The 10,362-nt window shown below is 56.1% G+C and overlaps 1 long non-coding RNA gene across 2 annotated transcripts; it reads right to left on the reverse strand.

The window, feature by feature from the left end:
* Positions 1–3,126: 3,126 nt before the first annotated feature.
* Positions 3,127–5,930, reverse strand: LOC108178457 (uncharacterized). 2 transcript variants are annotated; one of them, XR_016221353.1, is made up of 5 exons: positions 5,588–5,930; positions 4,973–5,119; positions 4,663–4,770; positions 3,490–3,638; positions 3,127–3,250 (listed from the first exon to the last, which is right to left on the reverse strand). It is a non-coding gene; the product is annotated as an uncharacterized LOC108178457 (long non-coding RNA). The 2 variants fall into 2 exon arrangements; XR_001795182.4 differs by having other exon boundaries at positions 4,973–5,930.
* Between the last annotated feature and the right edge of the window lie 4,432 nt (positions 5,931–10,362).

Here is a 10,362-nt window from a genome sequence, read left to right on the forward strand (position 1 = left end):
GAACCGGAATCCGGTCACCCCTGCACGGGCACCTTGGGCACAATGCCGGAGGCCCGCAGCGGCTGGAATCCTGCGAAGGCCCCTCCCGGGGTGGCCTCACGCTCCGTTTTGGAAGCTCTGTAACGTTTCCCTCCAGGGTCCACAGCCCTGGCCTGGCTGGGGTCAGCCCGGAGCGCGTTCTGTGCCCTGCTTTGCTAGACCATTTCCCATGCACCATCACCTTTGTGAGACGCTGGGCTCCCCAGCCCTCCCTCCACCCCCACCCCCAGACAGGCGCTGGAGTGGAATCGGAGCAGGGGGAGACTCAGAAGTGCCTCCGGCACTGGAGGAGGAAAGGCAGGATTGGAGAAGCCAGCTGAAAAACCCGCCTCGCTGGAGAAAGCAGCAGCCTCACCTCATTGCAGACAAAGAGAGGCAAACCTGGAGGCCCACACAACCACAGGCTGCGTGGCCGGCCCTGCTGGGTCCTCAGCCGGGTAATGGCTGGGACAGCAGCTGTCAGCCCCAAGGGAAAGGGGGCAGGGTCTCAGTCCACTTGGGCAGGCCCTGGGAGGCAGTGTAGCCCTGTTCCATCATTGTGCCTGTGGGAAAACAGGCCTGGAGAGAGAAAGGCATGTATCCAAGGTCACGCAGCCGCTGGGAGTGGAATCTGGTCCCAGTGAGGTCTCCCTCCCACCTCCGTACTTGCAATCCCCTCAGGAACAGCCCACAGACGCGGGAGGCCCTGAGGCTTCCGCCTGATCCCCTGCTGCCACCCCACCCCCCATGCTGCAGCTCTGAGGTCCCCGTCAATACCCTGCCAGGGAAGTGGACGCCCCGGGGGGCATGTGGAGCCCCTGAGTGCAGCTGCGACCAACTCTAACCTGGATGCTTCAGGGGTCGGCCTCCGTGGCCGCACACTGGTGGCCGCACACTGGCTTCATTGTTGCCCGGTGCACGGGTGAACCGTCAGCTGTTGCAATGCAAGAGGGGCTCCAGGACAGGGAGCCGCCCTCAGCTGCTGGCCAGTGGAACAGAACGTCCCAGTGGTCCATCAGAGCTTAGTAAGAGTCCAAGTCAAAGGGAAGCAGAGGGGTTGGCACTGTGGCATAGCCGGTAAACACAAGCGCCGGTTCCAGTCCCAGCTGCTCCACTCCCGCTCCACTCCCTGCTAATGTACCTGAGAAGGCAGCAGAAGACGGCCCAAGTTCTTGCACCCGGCCACCCACATGGGAGACCCAGAAGATGCTCCTGGCTCCTGGCTTCTGCCTGACCTGGCCCCCGCCATTGCAACCATCTGGGGAATGAACCAGCACATGGAAGATCTCTCTCCTTTCTCTCTGTCTCTCTGCCTTTCAAATAAAATAAATCTTTAAAAAAAAAAAAAAAGAAGAAGGCGGTGCCGTGGCATAGAGGGTAAAGCTGCCAAAGCCCTTTGCGTGAGCTCTCTGGCAGGAGCAGGGCCCGGAGCAGCTGGGATGCCTCGTCCACAGCAGTGTTTTGGAGATCAAGTGTGGGGCTGTTCCCTTTCCTCCCCTGGGACTCAACGGTGGCTGTTTACTTCATCTGCCTCCTCTGAACCCTATGAGGACAGAATTTTCCTAAAGACCATGCAAGCAGTGAGCCGATTCTGCAGATGTTTTAGCCAAGGCAGTGCGGGCCCGTGTGGCTTTCAGCCCCGGTAGACACACACGCCCACTCCTGGGAGGTGCCCCTGTGGCTGAGGAGGGGTCACAGACAGGCCTTCCTTGCAGTGGAAACTGGACAGGTCCAGGTGCGGGACGGTGGTGGGGTCACCAGTACCCATGAGGGCCCAGGGCTGTGGGTTGCAGCAGCCTCCCCCCTGCCCAGGCTGTCCCAGGAGGGCTGTGACTTTCAGAGAGGAGGGGAACAGAGACTTGGAGGTGGGGAGAGTGCCTGCTAGGTTTCGGTGAACTCATTTTCCACTGTTTAATTTGCCTTGTCACTTGAATATTTTTTAAAGAAAACAGTGAATACAGAGGAAAGTGTAAAAGAGAAAAGAAAATCCCCTCCCCCGTGCCGGAGCTGGAAGCCCAGGCCTCCAGGGAACCAAGCAGCGGGTAGTTCTCAGCGGCCCCGCTGGCAGAGCTCCCCCCCTGCCTTTCACTTCTGGGTCTCGGTTCCTCCCGCGGCCCCCGTGGCCCAGCCCAGGGTCTCCCGAGGCTCTCACCCACCACAGCCTTTTCACAGCCTTGTGCCCCAGAGGAATGCCACCTGCTGCTGCTGCTACAGCGGAAGGGCCACCCGGCTGATGTAGCCCAGTCGCGGTGGCGTCCACTGTGAAGGCCCGGCCCAGGCCCTGCTCCCAGAACTCCCCTGGGGCTCTCCAGGTGGCCACCCTGGGGGCCCCCTCAGGCCCTGAAATACCACTCCCCACTGTGTCACAAACAATGACGACGATGAGGCTCCTGCACCCATCTATCACAACCTCTGGCCTTGGCCTCTCCTGCCTGGGTCTGCTACTCTGGAGACCCCAGGTGTCACTCAAGGCAGTCTGGGCCTTGCCCCCAAGGACCCTGCTCCCTGTCACCCGCCCCAACCCCCAGCCTTCTTTGCTCCTGCTGTACCCCCACCTCCCCAGGGCTGCCTGAGAATCGCCAGCTCCGTGCTCCTCGGCGCCTGCCCTGCCCACCCTTGGTGAGGGCTGCTGTTGTGTGCCAGTACCCTCACCCTGTCTCCTTGATCTCCACGGAAATCCACCCTCCCGTTTCCAGGTAGGCAGCTGGCCCAGCAGTTACGACAGCGCAGGGTCAGATGCTTGATCCCACATTGCAGCGCGGGCTTGATGCTCAGCTCCTGCTCCTTCCCACCAACGCAGCCCCTGGGAGGCGGCAGTGATGGCTCAATGATGGGGTCCCTGCCACCCACGGGGGAGACCTGGACTGAGTTTCCGGTCCTTGTCCAACTTCAGCCCAGCCCCAGCCATTGCAAGCATTTGGGGAATGAGCCAATGGGTGGGAGCTCTCTCTTTATCTCAAATAAATAATATTATAAAACAAAACCCTTTCATTTCTAGCTGGGTCCATGGCCACCTAGAATAAAGACTACATTTCCCAGCCTCCCTTGCAACCACAGAACCAAGAGGTAAAAGACCAATACCCAATTTGTGACTCCCAGCTGCTGTTCTTAGAAGGAAGGCATAAATCCAAGCCAGTGTTCACATTTTAAACAGCTGGTCCTGCCAGGCCGATGCTCATAGCGCTGGAGAGACATCCTGGGAGGCCCCTGCCCAGCCAGCTTACTGTGGTTCCTGGGGGGTGGGGGGGAGGCATCAGGGGGCCAGCAGGTACTCACCCACTGGTACAGAAGTCATCCATAAATAAAACTTTAAAAACTTATTTTATTTGAAAGGTAGAGAGAGAGAGATCGCCCATGAGTTGGTTCACTCCCCCAAATGCCAGTGACAGTCAGACCTATGTCAGCCAGAAGCTGGGAGCTAAGAACTCCATCCAAGTCTCCCACCTAAGGGGCGGGGACTCAACCACTCACCTCATCAGCGCTGCCTACCGGGAACTGGAACTGGAAACCAGAGCCAGGAATTGAAACCAGGCACTCCTCTATGGGATGTAGGCATCTAAACGGCTGGGTCAAGCGTCCACCTCGAAATGGCCTTGTGACCTCCAATCATCTGTAAGAGACTGGGTCCAGGCCCCCTGGATGCCTCACTCTGCTGATGTTCGAGTGCCTTGCATAGAACAACGTAGGATTTGCGTGGAACCTGCACACACACACCCCGTCCACTTGAGTCATCTCTAGATTCTGTGCCCCTTACGCTATGCCTGCACGTCACTCCATTCACATCAATTCACTGTGGTATTCAGGGAGTGGGAAACTCAAGGTTTTTTTCTGGAACATTCTGTAATTTTTTGGTAACACTTCATATCCTCAGTTGGCCGAGTCCATATATTCAGAAGCTGGGGATATGGCAGCTGACTGTGATTGGCTCCCTGTTCCTCCACCTGTTCCCCCCACCCTGGCTTGGCATCAGTGGCACACAGCGCCCTGCAGCGATGCCAGACGTGTGCCCGCAAGGCCCCTCTGCCCGTGGCCTTGCCCATGGCAGACAGCACTGCTCTGTTCAACTTCACTTCTGAGGCTCTCTCAACACAGTGCTCCAGCCCCACCTACCAACTGGCCCAAGCTGCCATTGGCTTCACACACATTTGCCAGCTGTTTCCTGGTTGCCTGAGGTACCCTGTGAGGCCGAGATGGGGGCCATGCCTCCAGGACTGCACCTGTGAGGCAGCCAGGGCCTCAAATGGGGCAGGGGGAAACTGAACCGCAGTGAAGCTGCGGCCGAGGCCTCTGCCCACGCCGTGTGGCAGGGATGGCTCCATGGTAGACCTGTCCTCAGCCGAGGGCAGGAGAGTGGTGCTGGAGGGGGGCACGGCTGTGTGTCCCCAGCGGGTGCCCTCTGGCAGGGACCAGGCCCGACTTGGCCCTGAGAGAGTCCAGGCAGGACGCTGCGCCTCTCCCAGCTCTCCTCCCACTTCTCAGGTCGCTGCCCTGGGCCCTAACCCAGCGGTGCAGTCTCTTCTGCGATTCCCAGCCTAGCCCTCCCTGCCCCTGCTCCCTGTCTCTGTGAATCCAAACAAGCCACGCAGCTTCCCGTCCCTGTGCCCGCAAGCCCTCCCTCCCCCTGCCTCCAGTTCCCTTTCTTACCTCTCCCCCCGATGCTCTCTTATTCAGTTGTCAACACCTGATGATGCCCAGGGAATGGTCGGTGCTCCCTCTTCATGGTTCCCACTGAACTCTGTTCCCAAGTAGCAGCTGTCAATTTTTAAATTTTACTTTATTTTAAAGGCACAGTGACACAGAAAGGGAGAGAGAGGGGGAGAGGAATCTTCTATTCCCTGCCCTCCCCATACCCCCAAATACCCACAACAACCAGGTCTGTGCCAGGATGAAGCCAGGAGTCAGAAACTCCATCCAGGTCTCCCACATTGGTGGCAGGGGTCCAAGCGCTCAGTACCTCCTCTGCTGCTTTCCCAGGAACACTAGCAGGGAGCTGGATCAGAAGCAGAGCAGCTGGGATTCCTCTGGGGCTCCGATGTGGGATGCTGGCATCTCAGGCAGCGGCTTAACCTGCTGTGCCACCATGCTGCCCCTAGTATTTTGTCTTGCAATTGTTTTAGCAACACATTAATTGAGCACATAGTGCAAAGGGTGTTCCAAAAGTTCATGAAAATGCATATTATGAAAAAATTATGCTCAAATTTCATAACTCCTGAACCACAATAAACATATCTTTTAACTCCATTTTCTCATGTACTTTCTTTTTTTACAAAAAAAAAAAAGATTTATTTATTTGAATGGCAGAGTCACAGAGAGGCAGAGAGAGAAAGAGAGAGAGAGAGATCTTCCACCCGCTGGTTCACTCCCCAAATGGCTGCAAAGGCTGGAGCTGGGCCAGGCAGAAGCCAGAAGCTTCTTCTGGGTCCACCACGTGGGTGTAGGGGCCCAAGGACTTGGGCTATCTTTCGCTGTTTTCCCAGGCCATAGCGGAAAGCTAGATGGGAAGTGGAACAGCCGAGAAGCGAACCAGCACCCTTATATGGGATGCCAGTGCTGCAGGCAGCAGCTTTACCTGTTCCGCCACAGCGCCGGCCCCGTTCTCGTGGACTTTCTGAAGTGCCCTCGTGTCTACAGCAGACATGCACTCGGACCCAGGACACCGAATCGGAATCACAGGCTGAGCGGAAAGCCCATACAAGGAGCCTTATTTCATCCGGTTCCCTCCAGGAACCAGAGTGCCCGCCAGGCCACAGCTCCCTCCTGGAGCCGGCCAGTGCCAGGATGTGGCTGGGGCCCCAGAGCCGCACAGGTGAGCTCACATCAGTGGCTCCCCAGGAGCGCGGGGCGCCAGCTGGTGAGTCAGCAGCAGCCGGGAGCTGCTCAGTCACCCTAGGGAGCCGGCCAGTGTGGGTGAGGTCGGAGCCCATGTGAGAGTCTGCTGCCAGCTGGGCGGGCTGCCAGAGAAACACTCAGCCCCAGCATCTGCACTGATTTCAGGGGCTTCTCAGGCCTCCCGGCTTCTGTGAACGCCAGAAGGGGGAACTTGAGCAAACCCGAGAAGGGGAAGTGCCTTAACGGCTCGCATCACCGATGTTACGGAACTGCGGCAGCCCCAGCTCTCCTGGGTCTCCATGGAGCAGCTTCACATCTGTCCCCCAAGCGTCCATCAAGCCTTGCGCTAGCTGGAGCTGGCGCGTTTTACCCTCTAGCCTCGGGGTCGCTTTCTCCCTCCAACTTGCAGAGCGCTTTGTCTCCAGAGCCCTTGCTCTCTGCCAAGCTTGGAGGGGGGAGTGACCAGGAGGAAATTAGACCGAGTGGTTCCTGGGCCAGAAAGAAGAGACCTGGCTACATCACATGAATTATATTAGCACAGCAGTAAGGATCGAGGCCTCCTGAGAGCTGGGGGCAGGTGCTGCAGGAGTCCCCTGGGGGGAGGATTTGAGGCTCACGTTGAAGAGTGACAGGAGGGGAGACGGGAAAAGGCAAAAGAAAAAATCTGAAAAGGAAACTTTGGCAATATGCCATTAAATAAAACTCACAGGAGGCACCAGTCTGGACCAGGCTCTTACCCTGAGACCAGGCTGAAAATCAAAATGAGGTCACCCACACTAATTCACATGATGCTAAGGCAAAGCCAGAAACCAGAGAAGTGGCAGCTGCCTTTCCCAGACAGGCTGAGTACGGTCAGCCTGGGCAGAAGCTCCCCCTGCCTGGCTGCTTGTGACCCAGCGTAACCCAGGGTTGACCAATCCGTGTAACCCAGGGTTGACCAATCCATTACTGTTCAGTCGCTCTGTCTCCCCGTCCCCTCCTCACACATTCTGAAATGCTCAATCCACTTTTGTTCTTTGTTTCTGCTCCTTTCAGCCTCTCTGTCTACAAAAAACCAACCTCTTCTGGCCGACCCATGGGAACACTTACTCCAAAGTGGACGGAAGTGTCACCTGATTCTAATTGGAAAACAAAGGCAGTGAAGCTCTTTAGATGGAATAGTTGTATTTATCCTCTGACAACATAAGAACAAACGCGGGCATTAGCCTGTTAAAACACCAGGCTCCCCACTGATCCCTCTACACACTTGATCTCCAGTCTTTATTGTGTTTTATTTATCTTGTCTATCTGGGAGACAGAAAGAACCCCTGTGTCCAGTTCACTCCCTACATACCCGCAGCTGCCAAGGCTGGGCCAGGCCAAAGCTGGGAGCTGGGAACTCACTTCAAGTCTCCCACACGGGGTGGGTGGCAGAGACCAAGTCCTTGAGCCATCGCCTGTCGCCTCCCAGGATGCCCAACCCAAACACTTTGTTGTGGACATCAAGGTTAGATCATGGCCACCTTACAGACAAGGACACTGGGTCTGGAGGAGGCTGCCTTGCCTAGGACACCCTTGACCCTGACAGAACCAGGACCCAGCCCAGGGCAGTTTGGGGCTGACGTCTGGACCGCGCGGCCTGCACAGAGAACTTGACTTTCCCCCCTGTCTTGCCTGACAAACTCGCCTGCATGTTTGAGGTGAGCAGATGTCTTGACTACAGCAGCGCACGCCCCCACCCCACCCCCCCGCACACACACAAAGGCCCCAATTCCAGGTCAGGTTCCGCGGCCCTGCTGCTTGCCTGACCTGGTTGGTACAAGAGGGACATGCTGTCCAGCTGGCCAGATAATCGCTCAGGTGACAGGGCCACTCCTCGAGATAAAGGACTGTTAGGTGGTAGGTGGGTGATGTGTCAAACTATTGCAAGTGCTTCCTGAATCTCATCAACTCTGGGTGCCAAAAACTTGTGACATTCCCTGCAGAGATGCCGAGAGGACACCTGCTCCAGCCCTCAGGGCAGAGACTCGGGCTGGGAGCCTGTGCCTTAACTGTCTTCAGAAACAAGCGGGCTGGGAATCGGGTTTTCTGGAGCCTTCTCTGATAACACATGAGCCTGTCTTCAGAGTGGCTTTATGCTGCCTGATAAATACTGAGTCACACACTGAAAATTCCAGGTGCCGCCCACAAGATCACAGGCCCCAGCCCCAACATGCAAGTGTGCTTCTAGACTGAGACCTGGGATCTCCCCCTCGGTCTGCTTCTTGCTGGCTGAGCGGCCTCTGGGGAGACCCCCTGCCTCCCCTGCCTCTGTTTCTCCAGGTGCACATGGATGTGGCAAACCTCACCAACTACACGGAGCTGCGCACACAGAGGAATCATTGTGACAGCAGGAGCAGAAACCTAACTCAAGGTCAAATTCGCCTGTTCTGCCAGTAACCTGATGGCGTTCAGGGCCAACCCAGGGCTGTGTACTGGGCTCATGAAGGTTGATGTTGGGTGAGCACCAGCCTCTCTGGGAAATCTCTCATCCCCCAGCAAAGCGTGTGCCTCCTGTCACTCTTCAACGTGAGCCTCAAATCCTCCCCCCAGGGGACTCCTGCAGCACCTGCCCCCAGGGGCTGTGCGGGGGCCCAGAAAGTCGATTCCCATCTCTCACCCTTGAGTGGATCCTAGCCCCTCCCTGGAGCCTGCAGCCTTGTCTGGGCAGGGCAGGCTCGGCCCTTGTCAGGACAGATTTTCAGGATGGAGAGGCTTGTATCTGGGTTCGGCTCTGGTAAACAAGTAACCTGTCTGCCAGATGACTTTCTCCTGCTCCTTGGGAGCCTGGTCAGTTCCCGGGGAGGAGGATAAAGGAATGTTTCTGATAAACAGGTGGGCATGCTTCTTTGTGTCTCGGCTCTCTGGCCAAGATCCAAGATGGGATGCACTGCTTGCCTAAAATCTTGGCAATGAGCCCCCTTTGTCCTTGGGGGCTTTAAGGGGGAGCCGGAGCAAGCCTCTGCTGCTGCTGTTCCATCCCGGGGGAACACGCAGTCAGGTTGGACGTTGAACGTGCCCGTGATGACTACTGATGATGTTTGGTTCTCAGTGTGGATCCTTTTCCGGTGCTGTGTGAAGATTGCCTAGTGGTAGATTTCCAGGTTGAGTCCCCTACCCTCAGGGACTACCCCCTCCCCAATTCTCTCTCTCTCTCTCTCTCTCTCTCTCTCTCCCTCTCTCTCTCTTTCCTGCTTCTTAAAATTTGCTACTTAAATAAACTGCTTGTTTCTTAGCATTGCAAGGCTCGCAATGTATGTCTTGCAGATCGAACTACAAGTAACTAAGTCTGTGCACAGCAGACAGCTGAAAAAATAATTTGCTGTCACAGCCCTGGAAACCCTGGCACACAGACCAGAGACAGCAAAGTGGCCCAAGGTGGCCCGGGGCGGGGGAGGCACGAGGGGGGTGAACAGGTGGAGCCCAAGGTATGTTCAAGGCAGTGAAACTTGTATGTCTGCCTCTGAAATGGCAGGGACCCTGCCTAACCTTACACCTGGGCAAAACCCACGGGCACAACACTAGGAGGAACCCACAGAAACTACCCCAAGAGTAAAACTGTGAACTATGGACTATGATAACCCCTCACGTGGATCCACTGTGCGTCATGAAGGTACCAGACAAGTCTGATAACCACAGGAGAAACTGGAGAGGAAGAGGGAGAGGGGAATTCTCTGTACTGTCCACGCAATTTTCTGTGGATTAAAAAACTACCCTAACAAGTAGAGCTGAAGGCACACGCTTGGCCTCCCAGCTGAGACACCAGTTACGGATGCCGGCCTCCCACACGGGAGGCCAGTGCCCAGCTCCCGCCTCCAATTCCAGCCAATGCAGACCCTGAGAGGCGGTGGTGATGGAGCAAGGAATTGGGTTCCTGCCACCCACGTGGGAGACCTGGGCTGAGTTTCCAGCTTTCTGCTTTACCCTTGACCAAGGCCCTGCTGTTTCTGGGTTCTCTATGTTTCTCCCTCCCTGCCTCCCTCTCCCCTACTCAAATGATTTTTTTTTAATTTCTTTAAAAAGAAGAAGTAGCCCATAAGCACATGAAAGGATGTTCAACATTATGAGTCATCAGGGAAATGCCATTCAAGACCACTTCTCAGGGCCAGTGCTGTGGCGGAGCGGGTTCAGCTGTGGCCTACAACGCCAGCATCCCACACGGACCTGGGTTCAAGTCCCGCCTGCTCCACTTCCAATCCAGCTCCCTGTGAATGTGCCTGGGAAAGCAGTGGAAGATGACCCAAGTCCTTGGACACCTGCACTCATGTGGGAGACCTCAAAACAGTTCCAGGCTCCCAGCTTCGGCCTATACCAGCCTTGGCTATTGAGGCCATCTATGGAGTGAACCAGTGGATGGAAGATCTCTCTCTCTCTCTTTCTTTAGCTCTCTCACTCTCTTTGTAGCCCTAACTTTCCAAATAAATGTCTTAAAAAAAAAAAAAACTGCCAGAATGACTACTATCAGAAAGATAGTTAAAATAAATGAATAAAAGGATG

The sequence above is a fragment of the Oryctolagus cuniculus genome, chromosome 15 (genome assembly GCF_051225735.1).
Source record: "Oryctolagus cuniculus isolate XC-2025 breed Fujian yellow rabbit chromosome 15, ASM5122573v1, whole genome shotgun sequence".
NCBI classification, from domain to species: domain Eukaryota; kingdom Metazoa; phylum Chordata; class Mammalia; order Lagomorpha; family Leporidae; genus Oryctolagus; species Oryctolagus cuniculus.